A 10560-nucleotide genomic window follows, 5' to 3' on the forward strand; every position below is an offset into this window, starting at 1 on the left:
ACTGCTCTGCTGTTCCTCTGATCAACATGAGTTTGGTTACATACACCACCTATTGCAATCTCTTGACATGTGTCCACTTGACAAGCCACCAAAACAAATTCCCTTTTCCTTTAGGAAACCAATCTTCTCCCTGTGGCTCATTTTCCTAAATTGTGGACACAGCTCCAATTTGTGACCGCCGTTACAGAACAGACATCTGATGTTTTTTTATATTTACCTTTATTTTACTAGGCAAGTCAGTTAGGAACAAATTCTTATTTTCAATGACGGCCTAAGAACAGTGGGTTAACTGCCTGTTCAGGGGCAGTTGGGTTTGTATTGGGTTTGGGGGTTTTCTGTGAACATGACACGCTGGTAGCAAAGCTAATCCTGTGGATTTGTGAATAGACGTGTGAAAAACTTGACTGTGGCCTTTGATTATTGCCTCTGGATCCTGTAGGATCTTGAATATCACCGAACACTGGATGTGTGGCTATTCTCACTTGTTTTTCAATGAACAGGGTGAGATCAAGGAGTCTAGCACGCCTGCCATGGTGCTGCTCCTGTAACTCACAAGCAACCAACCTCCACCTCTCCCTGAGCTTGTAGGGAAGTTTCAGGATGATGTTCTTTAAGGTGGAGGCTAGATCCAACTCATCCATGTCTTCCATCTTCCATTGCATTACAACAACCTCTGAGGTATAATGCATAAGCCTGTAATGTCTTGGGGTCTTCAGATTTGATGCTAGGCCAGCTAAAATCCTTCATCATGTATGCATTGGCAATCTTGTATTCATTACTGTAGTGCTCCTTTAATAAGCCCTTGGCTATCTGATAGCCTTTATCTGGAGCCATATGTTGGCAGCTCCTAACTACCTCTTGAGCCTGTCCTCTGGTGTAGTGTTCGAGGAAGTGCAGTTTGTCTTGAAAAGCTCTATTCTCTATACCAGGTATTCCCAAACTAGGGTATGCGTACGCTCAGAGGTATGCGCAATGCTGTCGGGGGTACGACAAGTAAAAATCAGATTCACTTTTCTTTTCACATTTTCAAACAGAACATTTAGTTTCCAACTGGGCTATACATTTGGGTGAGTTTTTTTTCTCCTCGCCCGAGTACCCTCATTTCAGTGCCTAAATTCAATTAAACCAGTGTTCAGCGAAATAACAATGTCAAATACAGGTAGCCTAGTCAAATAATCCAATCACATTAACCATCACTCTCTCGTGGGAAACATTCACTGTTGCGCAGACATTTAGACAAAACATTTTTTTATTCCTTTTTTATTTCACCTTTATTTAACCAGGTAGGCCAGTTGTGAGCAAGTTCTCATTTACAACTGTGACCTTGCCAAGATAAAGCAAAGCAGTGCAACAAAAAACAACAACACAGAGTTACACGTGGGATAAACAAAAGTACAGTCAATAACACAATAGATACATTTATATACAGTGTGTGCAAATTGAGTAAGGAGGTAAGGCAATAAATAGGCCAAAGCAGCAAAGTAATTACAATTTAGAAAATGAACACTGGAGTGATAGATGTGCAGATGGTGATGTGCAAGTAGAAATACTGGTGTGCAAAAGAACAAAACAAGTAAATAAAAACAATATAGGGATGAGGTACGTAGTCGGATGGGCAATTTACAGATGGGCTGTGTATAGCTGAAGCGATCGGTAAGCTGCTCAGATAGCTGATGCTTAAAGTTAATGAGGGAGATATAAGTCTCTAACTTCAGTGATTTTTGCAATTCGTTCCAGTCATTGGCAGCAGAGAGCTGGAAGGAAAGGCGGCCAAAGGGGGTGTTGACTTTAGGGATGACCAGTGAGATATACATGCTGGAGCACGTGCTACGGGTGGGTGTTGTTATGGTGACCAGTGAGCTGAGATACGGCGGAGCTTTAACTAGCAAAGACTTATAGATGACCTGGAGCCAATGGGTCTGGCGACGAATATGTAGCGAGAGCATACAGGTCGCAGTGGTGGGTGGTATATTTACATTTACATTACATTTAAGTCATTTAGCAGACGCTCTTATCCAGAGCGACTTACAAATTGGTGCATTCACCTTATGACATCCAGTGGAACAGCCACTTTACAATAGTGCATCTAAATATTTTAAGGGGGGGGGGGGGTGAGAAGGATTACTTTATCCTATCCTAAGTATTCCTTAAAGAGGTGGGGTTTCAGGTGTCTCCGGAAGGTGGTGATTGACTCCGCTGTCCTGGCGTCGTGAGGGAGTTTGTTCCACCATTGGGGAGCCAGAGCAGCGAACAGTTTTGACTGGGCTGAGCGGGAACTGTACTTCCTCAGTGGTAGGGAGACGAGCAGGCCAGAGGTGGATGAACGCAGTGCCCTTATTTGGGTGTAGGGCCTGATCAGAGCCTGGAGGTACTGAGGTGCCGTTCCCCTCACAGCTCCGTAGGCAAGCACCATGGTCTTGTAGCGGATGCGAGCTTCAACTGGAAGCCAGTGGAGAGAGCGGAGGAGCGGGGTGACGTGAGAGAACTTGGGAAGGTTGAACACTAGACGGGCTGCGGCGTTCTGGATGAGTTGTAGGGGTTTAATGGCACAGGCAGGGAGCCCAGCCAACAGCGAGTTGCAGTAATCCAGACGGGAGATGACAAGTGCCTGGATTAGGACCTGCGCCGCTTCCTGTATGAGGCAGGGTCGTAATCTGCGGATGTTGTAGAGCATGAACCTACAGGAACGGGCCACCGCCTTGATGTTAGTTGAGAACGACAGGGTGTTGTCCAGGATCACGCCAAGGTTCTTAGCGCTCTGGGAGGAGGACACAATGGAGTTGTCAACCGTGATGGCGAGATCATGGAACGGGCAGTCCTTCCCCGGGAGGAAGAGCAGCTCCGTCTTGCCGAAGTTCAGCTTGAGGTGGTGATCAGTCATCCACACTGATATGTCTGCCAGACATGCAGAGATGCGATTCGCCACCTGGTCATCAGAAGGGGGAAAGGAGAAGATTAATTGTGTGTCGTCTGCATAGCAATGATAGGAGAGACCATATATATGTATATGGGGCTTTGGTGACAAAACGGATGGCACTGTGATAGACTGCATCCAGTTCGCTGAGTAGAGTGTTGGAGGCTATTTTGCAAATGACATCGCCAAAGTCGAGGATCGATAGGATAGTCAGTCTTACGAGGGTATGTTTGGCAGCGTGAGTGAAGGAGGCTTTGTTGCAAAATAGGAAGCCGATTATAGATTTAATTATGAATTGGAGATGCTTAATATGAGTCTGGAAGGAGAGTTTACAGTCTAGCCAGACTCCTAGGTATTTGTAGTTGTCCACATATTCTGATAGAGGAATTTTAGATTCCTATGTATTTTGTTGCCAAAACCAAATTCGCACTCGTTTCTAATTCATTAATGAGGTGTAAGTTCATTAATTATGCATGAAGTAGATCGAGACCAGTCTTAAACGCCAGGTAAGAGCGTTTAATTCCAGAGAGTACCAAATGCATACACACATTTCCACAGGTTATAATCTGAAAATGACGTCAGCGTTTTCCAAACGTTCTATTTCACAAGCAGAGGGGCCCTCTAGCTCTTGAGCCTTCGCGTTATCAGCACGAAGTCAAGGCCAGTCAGTATAAATCAACATTCTAGACAATCTGGAGATGGCCCGTTCCCACCACCTGGAGATTTGTACAACTGAATGAACTAAGGAACAGACCTTCATTGTTACTAAACTCCTGACTACATTATATACAATTGGGAAAGGGAGCAAGAGAGAAAATTCACATGTACAGTACATTATAGCATTTGGACTAGTCAGTTCTGATTGGAATGTATACATAATTAGTAATTTCAACCATAATTTCCTCTATCATATTCTCAGTCAGAACCATCCAGAGTAGTGATGCTAGTCGGGCGGGCAGGTGCGGGGCAGCGATCGGTTAAGAGCGTGTATTTAGTTTTACTAGCGTTTAAGAGCAGTTGGAGGCCATGGAAGGAGTGTTGTATGGCATTGAAGCTTGTTTGGAGGTTTGTTAATTAACACATTGTCCAAAGAAGGGCCAGATGTATACAGAATGGTGTCGTCTGCGTAGAGGTGGATCAAGAATCACCCGCAGCAAGAGCGACATCGTTGATATATACAGAGAAAAGAGTCGGCCCGAGAATTTAACCCTGTGGCACCCCCATAGAGACTGCCAGAGGTCTGGACAACAGGCCCTCCGATTTGACACACTGAACTCTATCTGATAAGTAGTTGGTGAACAAGGTGAGGCAGTCATTTGAGAAACCAAGGCTGTTGAGTCTGCCGATAAGAATATGGTGATTGACAGAGTTGAAGGCCTTGGCCAGGTTGAAGAAGACGACTGCACAGTACAGTCTTTTATCGATGGCGGTTATGATATCGTTTAGTACCTTAAGTGTGGCTGAGGTGCACCCGTGACCAGCTTGGAAACCGAATTGCACAGCGGAGAAGGTACGGTGGGATTCAAAATGGTCAGTGATCTGTTTTTTAACATGGCTTTTGAAAACTTTCGAAAGGCAGGGCAGGATGGATATAGGTCTGTAACAGTTTGGGTCTAGAGTGTCACTCCCATTGAATAGGGGGATGACCGCGGAAGCTTTCCAATCTTCAGGAATGTCGGACGATACGAAAGAGAGGTTGAACAGACTGGTACTAGGGATTGCAACAATGGCGGTGGAACATTTTAGAAAGAGAGGGTCCAGATTGTCTAGCCCAGCTGATTTGTACGGGTCCAGGTTTTGCAAAATAAGCCACAGGAGTTTTTTGAGCGAGAATAAAATGTATAAAAGCAACAAATACCATTAATAACAAGGGGCTAGAAGCATCTTATATGGTGAGCTACCGAGTGGCTAGGACAGTCAAGCCCAATAGTATTGTGGAGGACTTAATTCTCCCTGCTGCTGTGGATATGGCTGGGACAATGCTGGGGGTAAAGGCCAAAAAAACTATACAGACAATGCGTTCATCAAATAACACTGTTTCACGACATATCAGTGACATGGCAGGAGATGTTTTGAAACAATTACTGCTTCGCATACAAGCCAGTGAAATCTATACGTTACAGATGGATGAGTCAACAGACATCGCTGGCCTGGCACAGCTCCTGGTATATGTCCGTTACGTTTCTGGGGGGGTCAAAAAAGGCCTTTTCTGATTAACGATCCTCCACTAGCACCATGTCGCCCCCAAACACAACGCTATCTGCAGTGGTATAATTATCTTCAGCCATATTCCCTCAATAGACTATCACAATATGTATTTCGATATGCTACCATGAACATAGATCAATAAGCGATCCGGTGCACTGCCATCCTTTAACAGTGTCACTATATCATTAATATTCACACTTCGATGAATTAGGAAGAGGATATGAGAAATCAAATTCTATGCATTCATTCCTGTGTCCAAATAAGTCACTCTAATAGCAAACTTTCCATTACTTTGAATACATGATAAATGTAGCCATACACTTAAATGTACCCATTAATCAATCCAAAAGTTTGTGCGCTTGTTAGGCTACTTTGCATAACAAAGTGCATCTTTTCTACTCCGTAGTCTTGAGGTCCCTTGTTCATTGCTTACCCGTCTTTCCAAACAATCCAGTTTTTCAATTCCATCTCAGTAAATGTATTGCCAAAATGTTACAATATAATTGTCCCAATACAATTTCCATTCTAATCCTTTAGCCACAATGGAGAGTGGTGAAATGTTAGTCTTGACGCATACAATTCCAATGTCCAGAGTTTGATTTAGGTTCAAAAATAAAAAAGACAAATTGTTGGAAAAATTACGTGTCATGCACAAAGTAGATGTCCTAACCGACAAAACTAAACTAAAACGGCAAAACTATAGTTTGTTAACAAGAAATTTGTGGACTGGTTGAAAAATGAGTTTTAATGACTCCAACCTAAGTGTATGTAAACTTCCTACTTCAACTGTATGGAGCATAATGTACTTAGTTTTATTCAGGTTTTCAACTACTGGTGACAAATCATGCATTCCGATTATTGCATAGATTGTAATGGACGCCTATAAAGTGTATAAAACGTTTTTTTTTTTTTTACAGTTGTACTGATTATGAGGAGCTAATGCTAAGCTATTTGGCAGCTATGTGTGGCACTGTGTTTTTTGACATTATTAAATGCATTCCGGGTGTCATATGTAAAAGACTGTCAGACCAAAGATGTTATAACAAACTGAGGTGAAGGAATGGTTCACTCATCTATTGAGTAAACTTCGGGTAATGAATGAAGGGAAGTGAGTGATCGTAGACGATACATCCCCTTCAAAATGCATACTGCAAACTGACCAAACTCATCTCGTCTCCTCTTATTATCTTTGGTTGATGCGTCAAATAAACATTAATAGAGATTAATGAACAATTTCCACATTAAATAGTGAAGAGACGAAGTGCCCTGTACCCAACTTTCAAAAGGCTCCGAGCAGAATGTTCTTCTAGTGGTCGATAAATTGTATGTAAACAACCAAATGTTCAAAGACTCAAAGATTATAACGTGCTGAAGTAGTCCCCGATACACATTTGCACCCCATTACACAGGACAATTATGGAAACATTTCTTTTATACCTTTTTTGTAGTATGAAACTGTGGACTATGTGGACTTCTGGTAATGAAAAATGGGTATGATGAATTTATCATTTTTGTATTTAGCCAATATTTAACTTAAAATCAGGTTTCGATTTAGGGGAAGGTGAAGATGGGTAAGGCGGAGCTTTTTCAATTTTTGTTTGTTTATTTAATTTGAAGATTGCACAGGCAGTACATTCGAAATACCAAGATTGGCCTAATTGTAGAGATCGGGTATATTATTTTTTTATTTTACCTTTATTTAACCAGGCAAGTCAGTTAAGAACACATTCTTATTTTCAATGATGGCCTGGGAACAGTGGGTTAACTGCCTGTTCAGGGGCAGAACGACAGATTTGTACCTTGTCAGCTCGGGGGTTTGAACTCGCAACCTTTCGGTTACTAGTCCAACGCTCTAACCACTAGGCTACGCTGCCGCCCCATTATGACTTATAAGCAGTTATATAGTGCGGCCCTTTTTGAGGGATGTGAATCGGAACTAATAGAACTTACGATAAAAAGTAATAAATATGAATAGGTCTAATGTAGGGCTAGGATAAAGGATTATAGAATTAAAAACCTGTCTAGGTTCTCTACTGGAGTAGGCCTATACGATACTAAAATAATTAGCGTCATCTTTTTACATTTAAAAATTAAATCTCAATATAAAAAATGGAAAGGACATATTTTTCCGATAGACAAGACATGCTGCACCATGAGTTGGGCTGTCTCTTTGGCAGAGGGTAGCTTGGGGAGAGGAATGAAGTGGGCGGCTTTGGAAAAGAGGTCCACTACTGTCAGGATGTTGCCATCAGATGGGGAAGACCCGTGACAAAGTCCAGGGATATGTGAGACCAGGGACAGTGAGGAACAGGCAGTGGTTGAAAAAGACCAGCCGGGGCTTGCCAAGAAGTCTTGTTCTGCTCATAAACCGTGCAGGCGGCGACAAACATGAAGACGTCTGGGACCATGGTAGGCCACCAAAATCGTTGCAGAATAAAGGCCAGAGTCCAACGGGAGCCCGGGTGGCAGGCAAGCCTGGAGGAGTGGGTCCCCTCCAGGACCGAGGAGCGGACAATGTCAGGCACAAACATCCGGTATACCTCTGCTTAATGCAATCGCTGTGTCAGCTTTAAAAAAAACTTTACGGAAAAAGCAAACCATGCAATAATCTGAGATGGCGCTCAGAAAATAAATAAAATTATCCGCCATGTTGGAGTCAAGAGAAATCATAAATCACATTATGTGGTCCTTCTGTAGCTCAGTTGGTAGAGCATGGCGCTTGTAACGCCAGGGTAGTGGGTTCGATCCCCGGGACCACCCATACGTAGAATGTATGCACACATGACTGTAAGTCGCTTTGGATAAAAGCATCTGCTAAATGGCATATATTATTATAAATATTCCCTTACCTTTGACGATCTTCATCAGAATGCACTCCCAAGAATCGTAGTTCCACAATGAATGCTTGATTTGTTCGACTGCAACGCTAGGGTGGGTCAATGAGAACTGCATGAGACTGCTAACTATATGCCCAGCACGATCTCATTGTCACTAATACCTTGTTCCAGCAGAAGAACAAACACAGTTGAAGTCAGAAGTTTACATACACTTAGGTTGGAGTCATTAAAACTAATTTGTTGGGCCTCCCGGGTGGCGCAGTGGTTAAGGGCGCTGTACTGCAGTGCCAGCTGTGCCACCTGAGACTCTGGGTTCGCACCCAGGCTATCTTAACCGGCCGCGACCGGGAGGTCCGTGGGGCGTCGCACAATTGGCCTAGCGTCATCCGGGTTAGGGAGGGTTTGGCCGGTAGGGAAATCCTTGTCTCATCGCGCACCAGCGACTCCTGTGGTGGGCCAGGCGCAGTGCTCGCTAACCAAAGGTTGCCAGGTGCACGGTGTTTCCTCCGACACATTGGTGCGGCTGGCTTCCGGGTTGGATGATGCTGTGTTTAGAAGCAGTGCCGCTTGGTTGTGTTGTGTATCGGAGGATGCATGACTTTCAACCTTAGTCTCTCCCGAGCCCGTATGGGAGTTGCAGCGATGAGACAAGATAGTAGCTACTAAACAATTGGATACCACGAAAAAGGGGTAAAATTAAAATAAAAACTTGTTTTTCAACCACTCCACATATTTCTTGTTAATAACAAACTATAGTTTTGGCTAAATGGTTAGGACATCTACTTTGTGCATGACACAAGTCATTTTCCCAACAATTGTTTACAGATTATTTAACTTATCACAATTCCAGTGGGTCAGAAGTTAACATACATTAAGTTGAATGTGCCTTTAAAACAGCTTGGAAAAATTCTAGAAAAATATGTCATGGCTTTAGAAGCTTCTGGTAGGCGAATTGACATCATTTGAGTCAATTGGAGGCGTACCAGTGGATGTATTTCCAGCTCTACCTTCAAAATGCAGAGCCTCTTTGCTTGACATCATGGGAAAATCAAAAGAAATCAGCCAAGACCTAATAAAAAAATTGTAGACCTCCATAAGTCTGGTTCATCCTTGGGAGCAATTTCAAAACGCCTGCAGGTACCACGTTCATCTGTACAAACAATGGTACGCAAGTATAAAAACCATGGGACCATGCAGCCGTCGTACCACTCAGGAAGGAGACTGTCTCCTAGAGATGAACGTACTGTGGTGTGAAAATTGCAAATCAATCCCAGAACAACAGCAAAGGACCTTCTAGATGCTGGAGGAAACGGGCACAAAAGTATCTATATCCACAGTAAAATCAGTCCTATATCAACATAACCTGAAAGGCCGCTCAGCAAGGAAGACGCCACTGCTCCAAAACCGCCATAAAAAAGCCAGACTACGGTTAGCAACTGCACATGGGGACAAAGATAGTACTTTTTGGAGAAATATCATCTGGTCTGATGAAATAAAAATAGAACTGTTTGGCCATAATGACCATCATTATGTTTGGAGGAAAAAGGGGCAGGCTTGCAAGCTGAAGAACACCATCCTAACCATTAAGCACAGGGGTGGCAGCATCATGTTGTGGGGGTGCTTGCTGCAGGAGGGGCTGGTTCACTTCACAAAATAAATGGCATCATGAGGCAGTAAAATTATGTTAAAGCAACATCTCAAGACATCAGTCAGGAAGTTAAAGCTTGGTCTCAAATAGGTCTTTCAAGTGGACAATGACCCCAAGCATACTTCCAAAGTTGTGGGAAAATGGCTTAAGGACAACAAAGTCAAGGTATTGGAGTGGCCATCACAAAGCCCTGACCTTAATCCTATAGAATATTTGTGGGCAGAACTGAAAAAGCATGTGCTAGCAAGGAGGCCTAAAAACCTGGCTCAGTTACATCAGCTCTGTCAGGAGGAATGGGGAAAAAAAATCACCCAAATTATTGTGGGAAGCGTGTGGAAGGCTACCCAAAACTGTTGACCCAAGTTAAACAATTTAAAGGCAATGCTACCAAATAATAATAGAGTGTATGTAAACTTCTGACTCATTGGGAATGTAATGAAATAATTCAAATATTAAATAAATCACTCTACTATCATTCTGACATTTCACATTCTTAAAAAAAAGTGATCCTAACTGACCTAAAACAGGGAATTTTTACTAGGATTAAATGTCAGGAATTGTGAAAAACGGAGTTTAAATGTATTTGGCTAAGGTGTATGTAAACTTCCGACTTCAACTGTATTTATATATTCTTATTCCATTCCTTAGACTTGTGTGTATTAAGCAGTTGTTGTAGAATTGATAGATATTGCTGCACTGTTGGAACTAGAAGCACAAGCATTTCGCTACACTCACAATAACATCTGCTAACCATGTGTATGTGACCAATAAAAGAGTTGATACATGCAGCTATTATTGTTCAGAATGTCATAAAACGATATAATTAAATCTAGTTGACATCGGTAAAGTTCTGTCATCTCCACTTCTTTCGCGGAGAAGAGATGGACCGGGGAGAAAATGCAATAAAAAAAAATCTTAAAAAACGTTCCCTTTTTTTGTGCAAAATGTCCAAA

Source organism: Oncorhynchus gorbuscha, linkage group LG11 (genome assembly GCF_021184085.1).
Source record: "Oncorhynchus gorbuscha isolate QuinsamMale2020 ecotype Even-year linkage group LG11, OgorEven_v1.0, whole genome shotgun sequence".
In the NCBI taxonomy this organism is placed as follows: domain Eukaryota; kingdom Metazoa; phylum Chordata; class Actinopteri; order Salmoniformes; family Salmonidae; genus Oncorhynchus; species Oncorhynchus gorbuscha.